This window comes from Pinus tabuliformis, chromosome 8 (genome assembly GCF_031772625.1).
Source record: "Pinus tabuliformis cultivar Carrire ecotype Pingquan chromosome 8, CPIR1, whole genome shotgun sequence".
Taxonomy (NCBI): domain Eukaryota; kingdom Viridiplantae; phylum Streptophyta; class Pinopsida; order Pinales; family Pinaceae; genus Pinus; species Pinus tabuliformis.
The window spans coordinates 1,361,543,137-1,361,567,073 of record NC_142294.1 but is presented as its reverse complement, the minus strand read 5'-3'; the positions used below and the strand labels follow the sequence as shown (position 1 = coordinate 1,361,567,073).

The 23,937-nt window shown below is 40.1% G+C and overlaps 1 pseudogene; it reads left to right on the top strand.

The window, feature by feature from the left end:
* LOC149240546 (glucose-6-phosphate/phosphate translocator 2, chloroplastic pseudogene) overlaps positions 1-23,937 on the top strand; it is a 64,074-nt pseudogene continuing 40,137 nt past the window's right edge.

The window sequence follows — 23,937 nt, the reverse complement described above, 5'->3', positions numbered from 1 at the left end:
ATGGCCTGCACGACTTCCTCAATGGTCATTGCTTCGGTATCCATGGCTTCTTTGGGTGCTGCCACAGTGCGATTCCACAATTTTCTCAGGGTCTCTGGTAATTGCTCAAGTAAGGAATTTGCCTTCAGAAGATCGAACAAGTCTGGGTTCATGAATGGCTGTTCAGCAAACAACACTTGGCAATTTGAAAGCTGAGTTGTTGCGTGCATCATTCTTCTACATTCGCACCAATCGTCAAAGCTTCCTTTATGCATACCCCACCATCTTGCGGGTGTAGTGAGCAGTACCCAGTCCAAGGCCTGGAAGCGTTGCTTTTCCGACACCTCTGTTTCAAATGCAACCAAGAAAGTATCTACCTCATTCAGACCATCATAGGTAGGCAGATCTCTTGCCTTTGTCGACATGTAGCGCAACGACCTTGTCATCATATTGCAATTCAACGTGGTTACCTCATGTAACCTATTATGCCATCGCTCTATTTCTTCATCAGAATCCGAAGTATAGGAGATTTCGCACTCCCATGCAACCCACCCATCTGTGGTGGGATTTACCCAGTCTTGCTCTAGCGCTGTTATCTTGTAGATGCAGTCCAAATCATCATCACTTTCATATTCACGCATTGGCTCCGTATAGCGTGATCCTTCAGCAGGGTCCAGGGGTATAATTACGCGTAGTGATTTCTTCTCAAAAATCATCTTGTGCTTCTTTAGATTAATCACCCCATTCATGTCAGTGGCCTAATCAGTTCCTACGAGTGTGAGGTAGGGATTGCTATCATCAACAATCTCTATCACTTCAAATTCTGCCAGCGCGCTCGCTCCCTCAATATCCACAGTTATTCCCTGAAATCACCCCATGGGTATTATTTTCTGCTGGTTTGCCATTCTTAGCTGAATTGGAGACCACTACAGCGCATGTATCCCCATTCGCTCCCATGTCTGTTTCGGTAGAACATTCGCATTCGATCCTAAATCCGGGATGACTTGATCCATCTCATACTCTCCGATTTGCATGGTTAGCCTCATTTCTCGTCCTGTCCTTGTCTTATGCTTTCCAATCTTTCAGACTACACGCGGTTCTCATGGTGCGATCCCAGTGCATCTGTTAATGAGTCCCTGTAATCCTTTTACAACCTTACTCTCACGCAGTAACTTCATACATGTTTCCAGGGATGTTGTGAGCATAGATGGGTCCATCTCTGACTCTGGCTGATCTTTGCTTCCTGAAGTGCAAGCATCAGCGAAGCTCTTCTTAGCTTCCATGAAGGTTTCCCGAGTGCACTCCAAATCAAACTCCGCTTCTTTCATTGGAGCTTTGCGAACCCAATTAATATCTTTTGGCTGTTTACCTTTGTCATCTCTTGTCATGATTCCACTTCGGAGCACAATGTTTACATTCAGGTCTTCCTTGTGTGACTCAAACCTCATCATTTGCAGGTTCTGAGTTAGGGGAGGCGGTAGCGCTTCTTTGTAGCGCATCCTAGCTATCAGCGTAGGACAATATTCCGTCTCATGTTCAAACAATGTGCAATACAAACACGACGGGCACATTGGATTCATGCAATCGTGGGCATAGTGTCGTGGCCCTCCGCAATTGTAGAAAATCAACTGTCTGCGACCTCTACCAGGTCATCCTCCACCTCGGCCTCGTCCGCGCCCCTGAAATCCTATTCGCACCATTCCTGCATTCTGTCACACGGAATGAGTCGATCTTGCAGACAAGATAGACCTTCCTAGAATCTAAAGAGATCTAATGACAAGCAAGCCAATCAAAAACTATCTTTCTCTAAATATGCATTTATAAACAAAGGCAAACAAGTGATTTAGGCCTACCTTGGGTCCAATGCAAGTTTGTGGAAGCCTCGCTCCTTCGATCCAAATGAGCTCCCTCGTTGCGAATCTGTAAACACAAACAAGCAAACAAATTAAATAGCACCTGAAAAGCCAATATTACAAAACATATTTAACATGAAGATCAAGGAATTCATGAAACAAATGACATAAGACAATTTGTTGAGAAAAATGAATCTGATTGTATTAATTCAAATCAAAGAAGAACTTTACAACCTGTGCCTTGATGTTGTACAAGCTCCTCCCAGGGTCCAACAAGAAGTCTCCTCTACTTTGACAAGTTTCACTCTCTTCCCAATGAAGCCAAAAAGGTATGTGATCTCTCCTCTCAAGCTTAACTAGGAAGTCTCAATTCCACCAGCATTTACCCTAAAAAATGTTCAGCTTCTAACCTCCCTAGCAACCAGCCCAATGCCTTAATTTATAGTGCAATGGAGGGAAGTTACTAGGTCCTCCTTCAAAGGGATAAAGCCCTCCTTCAAAGGGATAGCTCCTCTCATCAAGGGATTAGCTCCTTCTCTTTTGGGATGCATGAACCACCTAAGAGCGACCAATCCACGTCAAAATTCCTTCTAGAATCATCTAGAATTAACCCAAAGTGAGTTTTTTAGAATAAACTTGCACCTTTTTGAATTTCACAGGGGTCCGCACCCACTCCTTTAGGGACAGAGCGGGCAGGTCCGCAGTTTTTGTAAACAGGAGGTGCGGCATCGCAGGCAATAGTGAGAGAAAGTGCAGAACCAGAGCTTTGTTGATTTTTAATGTCTTTCTCCCATTTTCAAAGCTTGACTTGAAGAGATGAGGTCTGAGACTTGCTTAGGAGGACAGTACAAGTGATGATAGACCCATACTGACTGCAAATAATCATGGTGATGATATTTTTGTGTAACAGATTGCCCCCTAAAGTGCGAAGTCTGTAGTAGATGAGGATTTCATTTATCATTTAGGAAGAGTGAAGTACTTTATCATTTCGAGGACCATCTTGTGGAGAGCCCGGTCGAAACCTGTAAAAACATTCAATGCAAGATATATATATGAGATCATATCATCGCTGAGGTAGGCATTCCCATACTCAGATCAAAACTGACTTAGAAAAATAACTACTGCTCTGATACAGGAATGATCTTGTAAGACATCACAAGTATAGACTCATGTGGACACAGTATGGACGCAACCATCTGTTTATGAATAGTCCATCATATAATGAATACAAAATTCTTCGCAGCCTAGATTGCAGAAACTAGATCCAGGGTCTTCATTTCCACTTCCCGAAAAAGTACGATTCTATCCATGCGAATGAATCTGTTGATGTCGAACATGGTAGAAACCACTTGATTACCAGTCAATGATGTAAACTGTTAACAAGTGTGAGAGAAACCACCAGTGATGTCAATGGCTCTCAAAGTACCAAGTACAATCCATGAGATGTGAATAGATGTGTTGATGTCGAACATGTCACGGAATCCTTTGATCGAAGGTCAATGATGCAACCTGTCATTAAAGGCGAGAAACCTGCCATTGAGGCATGCAGATCCCAAGGTACTGACGATTTCTAGATCATCTTTCTAGATAGTGAGTTGAAGTCGATAGAAAGCGATCCATTGCAGGCAAGCCCACAACACGAAATCATGGATCAAGTTGAAGAAACTTAGTTGCAAGGACTGACTCAGGGATGGTCAAGATGGATGACAGATACTTTGCAGATGAATGGCTTATTGGCAGTGACCTCTTGAACACATAACGACACAACAGATGGTTTGGTGACAATTGACCCAAAGTTAATACCCAAAAACCGGCTGAAGACTTTCAATGTGGTTTTATCAACTGTTAGGCAAAGGATTTCCCAACCCAGGTGAATAAAAGTGTCGTGTTCAAGAGTGGTTACAAAGTATGACAAGCAGGCTCATTTTTCTCTCTTTTCCCCCACCATTTCTGGCAAGTACCTCTTTATTTTTGACAAGCTTAAGGAGGATAACATTTGCTTGATTATAAGCTCATCCTTCGGATGAGTCCAACTTAGTTTAAATTCGAACCCTAAGAAGGAGTGGTTCGTTCCTGTTTGTAATTGAACAGGTCCTTTACTGTGAAATTTTAACGAGTCCAGTATAGGAGAAACTCAGCGTTTTTCAATTTTAGAGAGTCTGAAAAAACTTAAGAAGACTCCAGGGTTGACCTTTTTCGTAAATTTGTGTCTCCCAAGCCCGAAAAAGTATAAAATAATAATTGAGAGAACCGCTTGATCTTTACGACCAAGGAGTACTTTTCGTAATTAGTGTCCCTGATTCGAAAAAGTAAAAAAGCGATCAACGACACGTCGTTTTATAACCAATATCGAATTTGAAACGACAAAAATCCGGCAATCTTTTCATGTTTTTATGGTCAGAAAAGAGCTGTAAGTGGACCGTATTTTTAGTTCCGTTTTAATGAGTTTAAAAAGAAAAAACTCGGCGATATTTTCATGTTTTAGGAGTCAGAAAAGAGCTTAAAGGTGACTCTAAATGTTTTTTCGTTGAAAATGATAGATTTTGCCTGAATAATCCGTTATCCTGAATAAAAATGCAAACATTACTCATACCTGTTTGAAATGGATAAAAATGCTGCAAAAATTACCTTTTTAAAGTGAAACATAAACAAATTTGCAATTTATTTACTCAAAAAACTTATAAAAAGGGCTTTCGTCAATTCATTTTTACTGTTTGAGATTTGGGTCAGAAAATAGTGCTTTTGCTCAGAAACTTCCCGTGAATATTGCGGAAAATCCAACCGTCGGAATCGAACGCCGTCTTCTCCAGGTAATCCACATCATCCTACTCTTCATTTTAACCGTTTCATTTTTTGTTTTAGGTTTTTAATTTATTTCTTGGAGGGTTTTTAGGCTAAAAACCCGCGCGCGGGGGCCCGCAGGCGTAACACTGGCAGTCCGCCGAGCCCGACTTTTTGTCAATGGGGAAAAAGTCAGGGGTTCGCACCTTCCATGTAGGCAAGATGCGGACCCACGCACTGTCTCTAACACAGAGGGTGCGGTCCCCGCAGCAAGGGTTTTTAACCCAAAAATTCTCAAATTTGACCCAAACAATTTAATTTCTAGCATTCTAATTTGTCTTTTTATTGGATGTAGAGTGTACATCATGCTAGATTGGCGTGAACGGGAGCATGAGGACGTGGATCTTGCCGCGTTGAATCTCCAACCTTCGATCGATGCATTGAAGGCATGCGACTTGTACAAATTCTGGGCCATACCTGGCATGAGGGCCCAGGTGGATTTCTTACAGTGGCTGGTTGATAGATGGAGCATACATGACCAGTGCTTCTTCATTGGTGGCCACCAGCTCGAAATCGAGCCGGAAGACATATACTTCTTGACCGGTTTGTGTTATAGATCTAACCCAAAGATATTATGATAATAGAAATAACCCAAGAATAACAAGATAGAAATAGATAGAAATGCTTCTTTATTGATCAAACCCTTAAGGTAGGGCAACACCATACATTCACTCCTTAAGGAAGGAGAACACTCCACAAGCCATATGCCTGTTCATACAATAATCCTTGACTATCTCCCATGTGGAGTCTCTAGCCTCTATATAGGCCTCATACATACAATACCATGGGTCATTACCATGGTTCCCTCATACCATCAACTAATACCATGGGCCCATTACATTATTATTAACTACTTGTGGTCCCTTACATGATATGGGTTAACCACCTTATTTATTACTATGGCCCATCCCATTATTACATTATTACCTTGGGTACCTCCCTTGGTACCCCATATTATCTCCCCTAGGTATATAACAATTTGCCTAAGAGAGGCGAAGACTTGACTCTATTCGGGACTAGGCCAGGTGGCCAGTTTGTCGATAGCCTCTGGCTAGAGTTCTGCAACATCCAGGCTAGAGAAAAAGGGATAGACATTAAAACCATATCCCATCTTGAACTCATGGTGATCGCGTTTACTGTCACCAGACTTTGCGGGAGTGCCGCATTACATATTGCCACCGGATCCCAGATGCGGATGGCAGTTGACTGCTTTCGAGGCACCATCTTTAATTGGTGCGATGCTGTGCTGACCAATGTAAAAGGCCAACTGACCAGAGCCAAGAACAAACAACTGAAGACCTTTGGTTATGGGGCTTTAGTTGTGAGCTTTGGTCTGGAGAGGGTTCCAATGTTGATCCCGCAGCACCTTATTGTTGGAGCTGGGCTTCCTCGAGAGCCCAAACTGATGCGATGGGTCGCAGTTATGGCCCGTCATCCGGACGAGGGGACAGAGGTTGTTCGATTCAAACCTGAGTATTTCCAATGGTTGGAAAACCAGGTTTTTTCTATTCAGGACTTCCCTTATGCTGGGGTAGATTTTCGTGGTGACCCAGACATGGCTCTTCCACCAGGAGAGCAATGGGATGACTCAGGTAAAATCATTTTCAACATTTTCCTATTTTAATTTTTTTTATTTTTATATCGTCCCAAAACTGATAGTAAAAGTTTCAAATGTAGATGTGGGTCCACAGCGACCAGCCGCTCTCCGGCCTTACGAGAGGAAACAACCAGTTGCAGCCGCGCCAGCCCCATAGGACGAATCAGCAGAGACCTTGGCTGAGTTGGAGAGTCATCTAGAATGCTTGACAGGAGACATTCCGGAGACCAGCATAGATGACATTCCTCGTCGACTTTAGCGCTATGTGATTGGGGTCCTAGGACCTTTTAGGAGGTTCCTTTGCAAGGTGGCCCATGCAGTGGTTTCTTATCGAGATCATCACCAGTGATAGGATGATCGCCTATTGTAGGCACATATGACATTTTTGCTTTTTGTACTTATCATTTTTGCCGATCATAAGGTGTTTTTCAACCTATGATCGAGGACGATGTATTTTTGACACACTCCTATATATATATCACTATTACCGGCTTATCTTGTAAATCATGTTATGGAATGTTTTTAAATTTACATGTATGATTATTGTAAATGTCTACTTAACGTTCGAGAAGCAATTGCATCTGCTAATGTATTTAAAGATCTTGGAATATGCTGATATTCAATATAATCAAATTCACGTTCCAAGAGACGCACTCTCAAAAATAATCTCAATAACACTGGATTTCTAATGGCATATACTCTATTAAGCTGTAATACAACGAGTTCAGAATCTAACCTCACTATCAAACTCCGAATCCCAAATGAAATAGATTCAGATAATAATTCAATCACTGCAATATATTCAGCAATGTTGTTTGTTGTTTGACTGAGGCTTACCCCATGCATAGATACCAACTTGTCAGAGGGCGAATAGATAACCCAAGCTGCGGAAGAAATGTTCTGTGTATTACGACAAGCACCATCAGCGAAACCAATGTATGTTTGGAGAGGCATCGACATCTGCAATATTAAGAGTAAAACCAAGATAAGCAGGAATAATGATGAAAAACACTCTCTAAGCTAAGCACACGTTTTAAACTAAAACACACCAGCTAGAAAGAAAAACTATCCTAACTAAAAATCTCCATACCTGTTCTTTTAAGCATAATACCTCTTCAGGTAAAGACCATTTCTGGGTTTACCCAAAGAGTCCCCGTCAAAGTCTACCAATTCATAGGCCCCTTTTGCTAGCTTTCGCTTGACAACATAGGGACCATGCCACATAGGAACGAATTTTCCAGTGCCTAATTTATCATTAGCTTGATCATACACTAAGACTAGATCTCCTTCCGAAAAATTTCGAGGGGTCACATTTCGATCATACTGAGCTTTCATACGTTTTGCGTGAGTTTCGATTGCCAATGCAGCATCACGTCGATTCTCATCTAATTGAGCCAAGTATAACAAACGTTTTTCCTCTTCGGAAGTGGCTGGAAGTAAATCGATGGCCATTTGCAATGACAGGATTTCGCATTCAATGGGTAACACAGTTTCCAGACCATAAACTAGTTGGAAAGGAGTGAACCCTGTTGATGTTTTTACTGAGGTTCGATACGCCCAAAGCACTGAAAATAGCATGTTATGCCAATCCGACCGATGAATCCCAATGATTCGTCGGATCATGATGACTAAAAATTTGTTGATGGATTTAACCAGACCATTAGCTTGTGGATAATAAGGAGTTGAACTATCATGACGCAAGCCAAGCTGGCCTGTAAGTTCGGTCATCATAACGTTTCGAAAATGACGCCCATGATCAGTGATGATCGCTTGTGGGACACCAAACCTAGCAATTATATGGTTGAACACGAAAATTGCAGCTGTTTTGCCGTCTGCATGATCAGTGATAATTGCTTTTGGGACACCAAACCTAGCAATTATATGATTGAACATGAAAATTGCAGCTGTTTTGCCGTCTTCCTCAAATGTAGGCATCGCCTCGGCCCACTTGGTAAAATAATCTACCGCAAGGATGATATACGCATGCCCCCCGGCCGAGTGAGGGTTACATGTAATAAAATCGATACCCCATTTTGCAAAAGGACCAACGACAATTATAGGGTGGAGAGGAGCAGGTGGAGCGCGCATCTTTCGATCAAAAATTTGGCAGTTGTGGCATTTTCGGACCGCGTTAATACAATCTTTAAACAAAGACGGCCAGAAGTAGCCAGCGCGCAATATCTTTTGGGCTGTGGCATACCCAGACATATGACCACCACACACTCCAGATTGACAATCATTTAGAACCCTTTCAGCTTCCTCGTGAGTTAAACAACGTCGAAAAACAGAGTCCGCCCCACGGCGATAAAGTGTATCTCCTATAATCCTGAATTGTTGGGACTGGAATCGTATTTTCCGACGTTCTGACCTTGAAATTTCTGGCCGAAAGGATTGGGTATGGAGATAAACGATGATATCCCCATACCACGGATCTAAAGTGCTGATGAGAAACAAGGATTCTTCCGCAATGGGTTCCTCCGCCACAGTTTTCGTGTCAGCACGCGGGAAGTCACACATTAACTCCACAAAAACTAAAGATTTCTTAGACTTAGATTTTTCAAATTCCAAGTTGAGCTCTTGCTGGATAACAATCCATTTAGAGTACTTGCCCCCTAGCAATTTCTTGGTCAAAAAGTAGATCATAGGGTTGCAATCAGAAATTACTGTAGTTTTACATAGTAAAATGTAGTGACGAAAACGTTGGACAGCTTGCACAGCTGCCAATGCCAATTTCTCCATGTGTGAGTATTTTAGCTTAGTTGGATTTAAAGTTCGACTAAGGTAATATATCACATGCTCAGTACCGAATTCATCTTCCTGAACTAAGACCATTCCAATGGTGGAATGAGAGGCGACGAGATACAAGAAGTAGTCCTGGTTGTAGTTGGGAGGATGCAATAACGGTGCATGGGTCAATGCGTGTTTTAGTGCATCAAAAGATTTCTGAGCTATCTCATCCCAATAGAATGGAGTATTCTATTTCAACAACCGGGTAAAACCCTTTGTAACCTCGGCGTAGTTAGGAATGAATCGTCGTAAAAAGTTTGCTTTCCCTTGGAAACTTTGGAGTTGGCGAAAACTCGAAGGAGGAGGCAATTTGAAGATAGCTTCGACCTTCGAGGGATCGACGTGAATGCTGGCTTTCGAAACAACAAACCCCAGCAATCGACCCGTTTCTATACAGAAAACACACTTGTGTGGATTCAACCTAATCCGATAATGCCTACACCTCATAAAGATTGCTCGTAAATGGATGAGATGATCAGCTCGATGTAATGAATGAGCAGGAAAATCATCGAGATAGGGTTGCACAATGTGCTTGATGTCATGAAACGCATAAGACATGGCCCTTTGAAAAGTTTCCCCGACATTCTTGAGCCCAAAAGGTAATTTGCAATAAGAAAATGTCCCCCATGGACAAATGAAAGCCATTTTTGGTTGATCGGCAGGTAGAATATTGATTTGATTGTATCCGGAAAAACCATCCATGAAGGAGAATATTTCGCTGCCGGCACAATCATCAATGATTTGATCGATATAGGGAGTTGGGTAATTGTCCTTTGGACAGGCTCGATTAATGTCCCTATAATCGATACATATTCTTATTGTCCCTTGCTTTTTGTTAACCGGAACAATATTCGATACCCAATCCGTTAACGGGATCAGATAAATGAAACCTACTTTGAGTAATTTTTCAACTTCTGCTTTAATAGCAACAACTTTTCTTGGGTGAATCTGACGCAACCGTTGCTGGACGGGTTTAGCGTCCGGGTAAGTCTTGATTTCATGAACAACAATTGCGGGGTCAATTCCTGGCATTTCCTCATAGGACCAGGCAAACACGTCGCAGAATTCTTGAAACAGGGCCTTATATATTTGAATTTCATTTCTGTACACGAGGCACCTATATGAATGTTCTCAACAATTCCAGGCTTAACCAAAATGTCAATAGGAATAGTTCGAATCAGGATTTTTCATTGGATTCTAAGGTTCCTTGACATATTCAATCGTAAAAATTGATGAAAAATCATTTTCAAAACGATCATTCTCGGGTAAGAACGAAGATCTGTGATGGAGATCTTCCCACGGTAAATCATCTACACATAGGATTTCACGAATCTTCTCATCAAAGTGAGCAAGTTCGGAAAACGTTGTTGAATCCGAGCTTGATGTGAAAAGTGATTCATCACGGACCACATTCATTAAGTCAATTTTGGTTGAAGATGGGTCGGTAAATGATTGCACGGCCTCATACGAAATTTCATATGGACTCAAAGGCATAACATCACCAAATGAGTCTATCTCAGATTCAGAAGGAACGATCCAAGGATCATCATAAACAATGGTGTCTGACGAAATCATATGAATGGTTGCAAATGAAGATGATGCGTTGATCGAAGGAAAAGGAAAAGTTCCCAGTAAACCGGCATCTTTAACTAGTCCTACTCCAACATCCTTATACGGGATAGTCGTTTTACCGACATGCTGAATACTTTCAAAAGACGCTGGGTCAGATGAAAAGTAAGCCAGCTGGTCTATTGTTACGATCTTTCCGTTATGAGGAAACTTTATAACCCGAAAGACCGATGAAACGACAACTGTCATAGCGTAATACCAACTACGACCCAAGAGAAGGTTGTAATCTAGAGGGGCATCAACCACCTCCACATCTAGATTAACGATTTTTCCTTCAACCCCTATAGGTAGATCCTGTAGAATGCCAAAAGGATGAAACCCACGGCCATCAAAGGCCTTTAGAATCGTCGGGGATTGATTTAGTGAAGGAGAACCAAGCGATCTCCAACACTGTATCGACATAATACACGTTGAGGCTCCCTCATCAATCACAGTCCTATGAATAGGTCTGTTTTTGACTATCACTGGAATCTGGAAAGCCATTTGATGAGGTAAGCGCGGTGTACTATTTTCTAGATCGAAAATTATTAGGTTCGAGTCCTGAACGTCAACAGCTCCTATAGCCGACAAAAGTAATTTACGCTGTGCTGGACATGATTGCAACACTTCCAAAGCCAACATTGCTAAGGGTGAAACAGCTAAATCCTCAACAGTGTTATAGTTCTGAGCCGCTCTCGCATGTGGATTGAAAGCTGACTTTTGAAGTATACCCTTGGTGGGCGGTTTGATTACTAAGTCTGGATTAGGTTTCTTGATCTGTAGTGGATCGGAACCGGGAGCTGAGGTTGATGGGTTAGAATGAGAAGATTCTGCTTCTTTACCATCAACAGGACTTTTACTACCATAATCATGCGATCGAGTCGCAATCCTAACATGGGACATCATCAGTATGGGTTCTTCATTGGCACTCGAGGAAGAACCTATCATCTTACTGTCTTGACTTGGAAAAGGATCCTTCAAAACAGCAGGCGTTTGGGAACCTTTGACAATCTTCGCAACCTCTGCACGATGAAGACAGTCTCTTGTAAAATGTTCTTCGTCACAAATGAGACAAGGATAACGAGGTTTGCGTTTTTCATCATTGGATTCCGATTTTTCAGGTTTCTCTTTTGAATTTTTGTCCATTTTATTTTTCTTCTTCCCTTTCTTCTTACCACCGGATTTTGATTTGGCTGTAGATGACTCTACAACGTGAATATCGGCGGAAATCTCTGCGGAAGAATCTCCTGTCGGGGAATCTGGCAAGGTTATGATAGGAGAAGAATTCTTGGAAGACTTCTTCTTACTTTTAGTGTTAACCGTACCAATCATACCATCAGCGACATGAGACCCTGAAGGAGCTGCAACGATTTGATTCTGTTTAGGAAGATCGGGGATTTTCTCGTGTAACGTACCTGACTGAGTATAAACCAAGTCAAGGTACTGTGCTTGAGCAATTACTTGCTCCTCAGTAGCGACTCCGGGCTTAGCTACATCCTCAGTGATCTTTGGCAACAAAGATTTTACAAACCATTGAGCCAAGATCTGATCCAGAATAAAAACCTTCACTAAACGCTGTTGACGTCTCCATTCATGAATGTGATCTGAAATGTAAGTGGACGTCGATTGCTTTAATGAAGTTAGTAATTCTGTGCCATTGTCATATCTGACTAGCAACTGAAAATGAGTTAAAAACGAGGTAGCTAACTGACTAAAATTATAAAAAGTGCCTCGCGGTAACTCAATGTACCACTTGGCTGCGAGACCAATTAGAGTGCGCTGGAAAAGCCTTAGACGGATTGAATCATCTGAAATGGAGTTAGACGCACACTAGAGGTGATAAGTCATCACATGGTTCGACGGGTCCTCTCCTGATTTGCCTTCAAACTTAGGAATATCACTAGGCAACTTATTCGGCATTGGCGGCCAAAACGGAAGATAATTAATGGGATCGTTCGTTAGGCGCGACAAGTCAAGCAAGTCCAAAGTTGCGATAAACGGTAACTGACGATTAGGGTCCCTAAAACTCTGGGTCATGAGACCAGCCCCAGGAGGAGGATATCCAGGATAACTAGGAATATGAATTGCATTTGGGATATTGTATCCTCCTAGAAAACCAGGATTAACTGGACCGTACTGGGGTTGTTGATATGTGTACCCAGGGTACGGTTGATACTGATAGACTGGTTGCTGCACAGCAGGACCGAATTGGTACTATCCCTGGCATGGTTGATAAGTAAACTGTGGTTGAATTGTGACAACCGTACTTGAACCAGGTTGTCCTACAGGCATCTGAACCGAAGTTTGAATACGGAGGTAAAGATGTTTGAGGAGTAGATACAGGAACAGTAGAAACCGAAGCTGTCGATACTCCAGAAGTAGGTGGGGTAGATTGAACAGATGTTGCGGCAGTTGCAGCAGTCGTTTGAGGCGGAGTATGAGGCGTACTAGGCCCAGGCTGAGAAACTACCGAAGGTACAAAAGTTTGAATAGTAGACTGGACAGGTTGCTGGGGTGTACCAGAAACTAAGGGTTGTCCAGTTTGAGATGACAATTGTACATTCGGTTGCAAGACCTATTGAGTTTGCGATGGATCCCACACTAAATTCATTCCGGGGTACGGACCCATAACAGGTTGAGAATATTGAGGACCATAACCGGGTTGAGGGTAGGGTTGATAATTCAAAGGTACATTTCCCGTTCCTTGAACATATGATTGACCGGAGGGTGGTTGGAAACCTTGGTTCGAGTACTGACCTTGGGGTTGATACCCTTGAGGCACGTACTGATACTGGGGTTGACCTTGAGGTACATATTGATACTGGGGTTGACCTTGGGGTACATATTGAGTCTGGGGTTGACCTTGAGGAACGTACTGTCCCGTAGGTATGTATTGTCCTTGAGGTTGCCCCCCAGGCGATAATTGAGGATTTTGAGGCTGCCCCCCAGGCGGTAACTGGCCACCTTGAGGTTGAGGATTAGGAATAGTACTTGACATCATGAGAATATCTTCTACACTCAACAGTTTAATACCATTGCTTCCAGTTAATAACCCTTGTTCAATGGGTTGAGGAGATGCTCCCGAAAAAGTACCAGAAAGTGACTAATACCCAGAGGGAATAGAAGGACCACCGTACAAAAAGGATTCTGGCGATTGAGTAAACATGGACGACTGTCTTGACATATTTAACGGAGGATAATAACCTCTAGGTGTTGGGTGATAAGGAACACGAGGTGGTGAAAAACTTAACCCTGGGTTTTCTAAGAAATTAGTCAAAGAAAGATACCAAGCACTGCTCCTAGGTGGACTGTAAAAAATTGATTCACGCTCCCTTAGCTCAATAACAGGTTGATTTTTAGGGATAGGGATGCCTACTTCTTCTTCCGGAGTAGCAAGTTCTTCGATAGCTATAAGTCCAGAAGGAAGATTTTGAGTTATTATTCTTTCTACCCTAGGTGAACCAGGACCACTAGAAGCTGGAGAAGCAAACCCCGATGTTGGAGTAGCAGCAAATTCACTTTCAGGTTCGGATATTTCAGGTTCCTCACCTATATCACTAGTAGATGAAAAGCTACCAGTAACTTCGGAAACAGACACTGATTGTGGATTATAATCTGCTACTAAAGCTTGAAAATCAGGATGTACCACCAAAGAAGACTCTCCTTCTTCAGGTGACCCAACTCTACTGTCTCTAGGAGTTACGAGGGCTCTTAACCCTTCAGGCCGGCTCGGTGAAAACTTAGGAGGTTGGCCCCGAAGTCTACGGGACTTCCTCGGTAATTCAGCCACGATTAAAAAATTTTAACTACTTCACACGCAAACAAAGTAAAATCTCAATGAAAACCACCTAAAGCCTCTAAAGAACCAAACAAATTTGAATCACACGCCTAAAGAATCTAGGAGATCAAACACACACAAACAGTAACTTTCCGTACTGAAAACACTAGTTGGTGATGAAATTGAACGTCGCAGAGTTCAATACAGAAATGGCGGTTGGAACAGTTACCCTGGCAACCTGCTTAATGAATCGACTGGCACAAGTTCCTCCACTTAACCATCTCGAGTGAAGAGAACCCCCCAGAAAATCCAAGTGAGTCTAGCCGACGTCTGCTCCAGGTACAGTGGGATCTTCCCATCACTGTCACCTTAGGAAGAATCCTAAAGAATATGGTCACTAAGGTTACCAACTAAAACAAATATACCTGGGGGAACAGTCTACGATCCGATACGCACGCAAGGGTAGAGTAACAATCCCCTTGAAGGCTCCTTGACATAATCCAAGGTTTACCAACAAGTGACCCCAGGCTCCTCGACAATGGTTAATCCGAGGTTTACCGTTTTTAATACGTGAATATCTGGCGTCGTTCCCAATGAGGAAGGATTGATTCCCACACTGGTTCAGACACGATCTCGTGCTTCTCCTTTAAGAGGAGCTTTCCCAGAGCATAAATGCAACAATTGGATTTCTCTCCTACCGCAAGATACAACTACTTGTTTGTTTTACTGTCTTGGAGAGTTAATTACTCTCCTACTCCAAGACACTAGCCTAAGCTATGTTGGTGTATCAGAGCCCTAGAAATAAAAATATTACTAGATGAATTTTACTTTAAGCGTTATTTTTATTGGTTTTTGTTTAAGTCAAGAGGTGCGGAGATGAAACTTGTGGTATGAAGACTCGACTCGAAATCACTAAAAAATGCACTTAAGATGATTAAACAATCTTTTCTCTTCAATGAACTTCTAGCTATGAAAGAGTTTGAGAATGCAAATACTTGTAAACACAAATCTTTCTTAACAAACAAATTAAAAGAAGAGCTTTTGTCCTTTCCAATGCACTCAAAACGAGACAACTAGTTATTTTCACAAAAATTTCCCTTTTCTTTTAAAACACTCAACCACTACAAAAACAAACTTTTTCCAAAAGAGATTTTTTATTTTTTATAAAACACTCAAAACTATGGAAATGACTAACTTTGAGATCTATAAACTATAAAACCTATTTGAAGTCAAAGCTTACAAGATGTCTTTTTTAAGGATGTTTTACTTAGCTAGATGTAAACTAAGGACCAATTTATGCAGAATCACAAATTAGTCAAAAAACAACCAATCTTTGTTTTATTTTTAAAAATGAAAATCCAAACTTTTAACACAAGCTTTTTCGAAGTTTTGTAAAGAGAAAACACAAGGTGGATTCCTCAACAAAGGTAGATTTCACAAATGGTCAGACTCATAAGAAGGCTGGTAAAAACCAAGGTGATCTGAGGTTCCTACAGCTTCTAAGCTCAGAGCTACTACAAGACCAAAATGAAAACCAAGCCCAACAAGCAAAACTTCTAGGAATTTCACCTAAAACCCTAACACCAATGAAATTAACCTAAGGAAAGCTTCTGACAGGTTATATGCAGGTCTGGGCAGGGGATAATAACATCTAAACAAAAACTAAGCTGACTAACAGAGAAAATCTTAGGTTTTCCAAAATTTTGACAGGGTCCGCAGGCCCGCAGTTAACACAGGTGCGGTACCGCTCTATGCTAAAAGCAAAAGTGCGGATAGGTCCGCATTGTGTCAAAAGCCTAGGGTGCAGTCCTCTCCCAAAGTTATGAAAAACAAAAAATAACCCTGGATCTACTAAATCTACCCAATTCCACACACAACAAACCAAAAACAGAAACAAAAACATAGTTTCTCAGGTCAAAGTAAAAACAAGGAAAAAATCAAGTCCCCAGTATGGTCGCCATTTTGTCACACGGAATGAGTCGATCTTGCGGACAAGATAGACCTTCCTAGAATCTAAAGAGATCTAATGACAAGCAAGCCAATCAAAAACTATCTTTCTCTAAATATGCATTTATAAACAAAGGCAAACAAGTGATTTAGGCCTACCTTGGGTCCAATGCAAGTTTGTGGAAGCCTCACTCCTTCGATCCAAATGAGCTCCCTCGTTGCGAATCTGCAAACACAAATAAGCAAACAAATTAAATAGAACCTGAAAAGCCAATATTACAAAACATATTTAACATGAAGATCAAGGAATTCATGAAACAAATGACATAAGACAATTTGTTGAGAAAAATGAATCTGATTGTATTAATTCAAATCAAAGAAGAACTTTACAACCTGTGCCTTGATGCTGCACAAGCTCCTCCCAGGGTCCAACAAGAAGTCTCCTCTACTTTTACAAGTTTCACTCTCTTCCCAATGAAGCCAAAAAGGTATGTGATCTCTCCTCTCAAGCTTAACTAGGAAGTCTCAATTCCACCAGCATTTACCCTAAAAAATGTTCAGCTTCTAACCTCCCTAGCAACCAGCCCAATGCCTTAATTTATAGTGCAATGGAGGGAAGTCACTAGGTCCTCCTTCAAAGGGATAAAGCCCTCCTTCAAAGGGATAGCTCCTCTCATCAAGGGATTAGCTCCTTCTCTTTTGGGATGCATGAACCACCTAAGAGCGACCAATCCACGTCAAAATTCCTTCTAGAATAATCCAGAATTAACCCAAAGTGAGTTTTTTAGAATAAACTTGCGCCTTTTTGACTTTCACAGGGGTCCGCACCCACTCCTTTAGGGACAGAGCGGGCAGGTCCGCAGTTTTTGTAAACAGGAGGTGTGGGACCGCAGGCAATAGTGAGAGAAAGTGCGGAACGAGAGCTTTGTTGATTTTTAATGTCTTTCTCTCATTTTCAAAGCTTGACTTGAAGAGCTGAGGTCTGAGACTTGCTTAGGAGGACAGTACAAGTGATGATAGACCCATACTGATTGCAAATAATCATGGTGACGATATTTTTGTGTAACACATTCTGGTCAATGGGCCACATTTTGGCCTGAACTTTGTAGGTGGGAGTTCTATCCATCATCAACTCATAAATTCTACAAGTGCGCTCATCATGTCCCACCGACCTACAAAAGTTGCATAACAACTATTGTGAATTTTGTGTATACTTCTGTAATAAGTGGCAGTTGTCTGTGGAATGTTTTCCATCTATTTGAAAAATCACACACCATAAAGCAGGCACCGTGCTAGGTCCTGCTTGAGATTCCAGCATTAACAACATCTGTCCTCCTCCTACGAGGAAATTTGTAAAAACTGGGAAGAGGTCCTTGTCATGACCTTGACCCTTGCATTTCACACACCATACCTCTTCACGCACTTCTGGTTGAACAATTCGGTCTTGTTTCAGACTCTGCATCTCAAGGCATAAATTCTTCAGCTGCGCATGGATTTGCTGAACTCCTAGGTTAGGATCTTGCATCAAGGTCTCATGTAACCTCATAACAATCTCTAGGGCCTCTGCCTGAGTTGTTATCTTCTGCTGTGATAGCGCACTCCTTAAATGTGGCAGTAACGAAGCTACAAACCACTCGCGGTGCTGTCCATCTGTCAGATTCATATTAGCTTCGCGAATCGTACATTTCAGTCTCTAATCCAGCTCCCAAGGAGTGTCACCTAGTAGCATTGTGATATCTTTAAATCCCACGATTGACTGCACTTCAGAATTCGACCTGCTAAATTATCTGTTTAGCGTTGTTTTGATATCTGTGATTCCTGCATTTGGATTATCATTGGAGTACTTCATATAATAGGTCAGCGCGCGATCCTACAGGGCACTAACTAGTGTCGCTTTCTTTATATGGTCATTTGTAGCTCCTTGCACTTCCCATACATCCCTTACAACGAATCAGAATTGGTCCGAATCCTCATTCTCCAAACCTTTAAACACAGACAACTTCACTGTGCTTGCCATATTGAATCATGGTGGTGGTGGAGTGGGTACGGGTGAAGATGGAGGTGATGGTGGTGAACCTGGTGGCAGTGTGGGTGGAGGTGGTATTCGCGGAATTCTTTGTCTTATTAGATGGATCACACTTCGTGTTGAGACCTTTGCGAGCTCTCCCTCGTCCCTCACGGAGGTGAAATCAAGGGGCTATTTTCTGGTCCCTTATTTCCTTCGTTCCTATAAGATTTTCCACTTTGCGTAGCCCCGAACATCAAGGTAACTGCATAACCCTCTTTTCGCACAATGACATTTTAATCCAAGTATTCAAAGCCTTTATGAACTTACCTCGTTGTCCTTTGAGAAAACGTCACTCCACCTCACTATAACCGACTGAGGTGTCAACCGCGAACTCAGTAATGAATCCTCCTATAATCTAATCGAGCCAATGATCAATGGCGCGCGCAATACTATCCTTCGATGCTTCCAACCTTTACACTAACTCTGGGGTCCACACAATAGGACTGTCAAGTTTCCACCTTCCTTGGTTATCTGCTAGCTTCGCAATCCACTCATATAGCTCAGTAGGGAAGGACGTGAAAAAGATTTCGTGGATCTCTGTATATAGATTACAGTCTAACCACTCCTCTTTTGATAGTCACAGGTTCTTGTTCTCCTGCGCCGCGAACTCGTGAATTCTTTTGTCCAACCAACCTTCAATTTCCTTCTTAGTTGGATTCCAATGATACGACATCATACATCTTTATGTAGATTCTGGTCCCGGTAACATAACCATTTGTTGGCTTATGGTGGCCTGACTCAGGTTCAGAGTTATTTAGCCAAACAAATCCCTACACTACTGGCCCTTTCGACATCAGCCCGCGGAGCACAAATTGAAGTCTCAACCAAAGTAGTATGGGGGGATGCTAGAACCAAGTTTCCGCGCCCTTGAGATGTCTGTGATGTCTATTTAGTCCAACTATGACTGCCTTCATGTAGGTCGCTTCGTGCACTATTCCAACCTTCAGTACCCTCACAAAGTGTCCCAATCGTCTTTCGCGTATCCCTAACCAGGGGTTGAGATGATTTCACGCTGTTATGGCAGCGAACTACACTATTTCCCCAAACTACACCGCGTATCTTACTTATCTTATTAACATGTCTTGATTATCTTCACGTAAACAACTATTCTCACTTGCATTCATTTAACAATAATAGTTATATATACTCGTGCAACAATAGAAGTGCAATTCATACCCAATATATCCGATGCATAAAACAAGAAATAAATACACAGAAATGATATGAAACTTCTCTTTATTAATACTTCCAACCATTACAGACTCAACTCGCCCTGCGCACTCAGATGCAGGGGTCTGCGCACCTAGCTGCCTACTACTAGGCCTCTGCGCACTCAGCTGTAAAGCCTTCTCCTACTCTACGACCCAAAACTAGACTTTACTACATAGACATGACTCAATTCTTCATCGTCAACTATCCTTAGATTGATGTCTTAACTACTTAGAGCCTCGGTCTATTTATACAATCCCATGGTCCGCGGACCATGGGTAGATCTCTATGGCCGACATTACAATAACATAATTAAGGGCGGACAACCCTATGACTGTTTAACAAACTACGCACTCCACGCCCACAAAATGCAGAGTCTTTACATCAGAATTACAATCTTTGACCAAAATCTGGGCTCTAAGCCCCAAAACTTCCCTTGGGGTATCCTGCGCCCAACATGATTATTTACACATGCATTCCATTGAAATGCTTTTAAATGAGAATTTCATTAAATTTGGACTAATAAGTAAGAATCTAGACTAAGAAGTTATGAATATTCATTTTGAAAGTGTAAGTATTAGTGTTTTTGAAGTGAAAACTTGGATTATGAAAGTGTAAATTTTAGTTTTTGAAAGTGTGGATTTTGAACAAATTTGATTCCAAAAATGTGAATTTTGATTTCAAAAGAGTCAATATAAAATTATTGCAATGTGTCTTTAAATGTGCAATTTCCTAGGCTCTCTATACAATTTTTGACTTTTCTGGAAGAAATATCATCCTAATAAACACTCTCATATAAAATGGGTAGTCGTGGTTGTTTAATGCACATACTCAAAAAAGGATTGTCATCGGGTTATTATTTCTTGAGATACAAAAGAATTTTTGTATAACCAAGAGAGGGTTTAGGAGGATTAACTTATATAGAATCTAGTGCAAAAACATCCATCTTCCCAACACCTATTAAAGTACCCACTGTAGAATAAAATATTGTCCCCTATTGGGAAAAAGTGAGGTACCCACAAACACCTATTTTAGGTGTTAAATTACCCACCATAGAATAAAATATTTTCCCATTTTGGGAAAAATTGAGCTACCTACAATCCAATCTCTCAACAAACAATTCATACCCTCGAGCCTTATTGCAGATAGATAATGATGGAAGGACTAAAGTTGTTAGAAAAAGGGGAGAATTCTCAGATTGGATAGTCTCTCAAGTTCAAAATCTCTTCAAAACTCCATACCCCACTCCAAGTTTAGCCCAAAAGAATCCCATCATGTCCATTGAGATGAAAGACCCTCCTTATAGCTCCCAAATTAATTTTTGGTCTAAAGTGGGGTGAAAATCATTAAGCTCGGTCTCCATCCTTAATATGGTTGGATTCTTCTCAAACATATAATAATAATGATCCCTTCAAGAATCAAAGAAATATAAGTTTGAATGACTATTTCCCACCCAAATCATAGAGTATAAACTCTTCAAACTTCTTTGATTCCCTATTGGATGGGAAGGTCACAAGATACAATGGGTTTTATTATTAAACGCTCCTAACGAATGTAGTATCCTGGAAGGTATGAGTAATCACCAATCCCAATTGTGAAAATGGTTTAGAGATTAAGATATGTTATTTTTGATATTTTTATTTTGGTGCTTATGAGAAGTTAAGTAAATTGGGTTTATGCTTAAATTGACCCTTTAGATAATAGGGTCAATTTTTTTCCACTAACTTGAAGGGATATTTGAAACACAACCCTAATATCATAAAGGTGGGAAATTGCCATTAGACAACCAAAGTTGGAATTGACAATACATGTTTTTTAGTTTTTGTTTGATTTCAATATTTATGTGCTATGCCTAGCCAATATTTATGTGTCAAATAATGTTAACAAAATGGTGTTCTCATGGGCCGCCTGACTATAGAAATTATTGAGAAAACCAAAATAAACAGAGATATATATAATAATAATAATAAAATTTTCTTGACATGTTCATAAGGTACAAAGGTACATGTATTTATACACGTAAGAGTTGAATGGTCATGCCAATAGGAAAATATACAACCATTTATAATTACAATATAAACATATTATTAAATAATACCTAATATACTTTTTAGGTATATTACAATTTATCCCCTCTTGGGAATTCTTCATCTTTAAAGCATAAATTAATTCAGTGCAACTATTGAATAGTTGATGGTCTAAGATCCAAGATAATTGAATTTCTCCACATTTCTTTTGAGCTTGGTAGGATACTATTGACACCTCAATGTCATCACCTACAACATATCGAAATAAATCCTTATCCATTTCGATGAAGATAATGCTTGTAAACAAAATCTTTAATGAATACAATTATGGCATTTTCCCTAGTTGAACCTTGACCAATATTTTGATCCATTTGAAAATAATTCTTAAACATCATGTTTACCTTATATTTATTCATATTAGTTGCATTATAGAATAGGACATCATTATGTGGTTGCTACACAATTTTCTCGTGATAGAGACCTTCAATATATAATTGGCTAAAAAGTTCTAGAATAAATGTCACCAAGTATGGCAAGGTAAGTGAAAAGAGCCAATAAGGATTTTTATCATCCTTAAATAGAGATATAAATGGTGGTTTGTTAATGCATAAAACAAATATAAGAATATTATAAGGGTGTTTCCAAACTTCCTCCCCAACCTATTCTTCTTTTAATTTCCTCATCAATTTCCTTGTGATCAATATCCAATATTTCAACAACCTTGCCTTAGTTTTTGATATGTGCTCATTATTATTGACAAAACCACCCTCTTTAGACTCATAATTAGATGCAATATATTCATAATTTATTTCAACTTCCTAATTCAATATAATTTTCTTTTATTTCAACTTCCTAATTCAATATAATTTTCTTTAATTATGATATGCTCATTCTCTTCATTTCCACATTCATTGTTCCATGACCACTTTCCAGGCATAATATCAAATTCACATGACAAGTTAGCACATCCCCAAAAATGATGTGTTTGATTGACATGAAAAATTAGGACAAAATTATCAATGTATGGAAGGAATCATTAAGAATCTCCTTAGTTATATTATTCATTGCTATCTACAAGTATAGAGTATTATTCTATGCCTCAGTTGTAGTGTATAAGCTTTTCTTCTTTCCATATATAGCCATACCCACTATCAAAGCTAGATCAATTATTATTAGCCCATTGAACATTATTTTATGGATAACCTTCAATGTATCATGATTGTTCACAAATTTATTATTACTTTTTGAATATTTTGAATTATGTGGAGTGAGTTCCATCTTATTCATTCATAACTAGGGAATTACAAGGTAATAGAGTTTCAATGAATGATAAATAAGAATTTTTGTAGCAATCATATTGTCAAATTTTTTTCCTCTATATTCAAATTTTTAAGGTCCTTTAAGTTGGTGAGCTACTTTGTTGTGATTCTCTGGTTCTTTTTATTTCTATATAACAAAAATTCTTTTGTATCTAAAACATAGGAATCCTTATATGCATCACATGTTATCTTATAGTCCAATCCATTCACCACATGAAGACACTTCATTTATTTTTTGTGTACTCATCAACGCATGCATACTTCTACTTGTTCCTTAGAAATCCCACAACGTTATGGATTCCCTTAGTATCAATAAAATGAAACTCCTTGGTATCAACCACTATTGATAGAAATTTCTTGAACAACTAACTATCAAAGGATGGTTCCATGGCTATAGCTTCAACTTCAAGCATTTATGCCCCGTGTTCCATAAGTTAGATTAATGAGCAAGTAGGATTTGATGTACATTCAATTGAATATGATCTGATGTACATTCAATTCATTATATAATTTCATAATGTAGATGAATATGGGTGTTTATAAGATACATCGTGTCTATGAATCTCTCTAGTGCCTTTGACCCTTCATAAAAATGTAGATGTAATTTATTTTCCATCTCATCCAATGTAATAGATTAAAGTTGCTTTACAAAGTTTGAATATCAATTTTTCCAATGTGAACAACATATACAATTGCATACCAATAATATCTAGGAAATTACTCTTGAAATTAACATTCCCTATTAAGCAAGAAAATAAATTGAATAATATGTTTGCATATAAATCTATATGATTTGTGTCTTTTACACTTTTCCACACACACACATATAAGCCTAATCTCTAATTCGTAAATAAGATATGCCTTCAAAACACGGTGGGGAGACTTGTGTCTAGGATTGTATATCATTTAAACAATTGGTGTGAT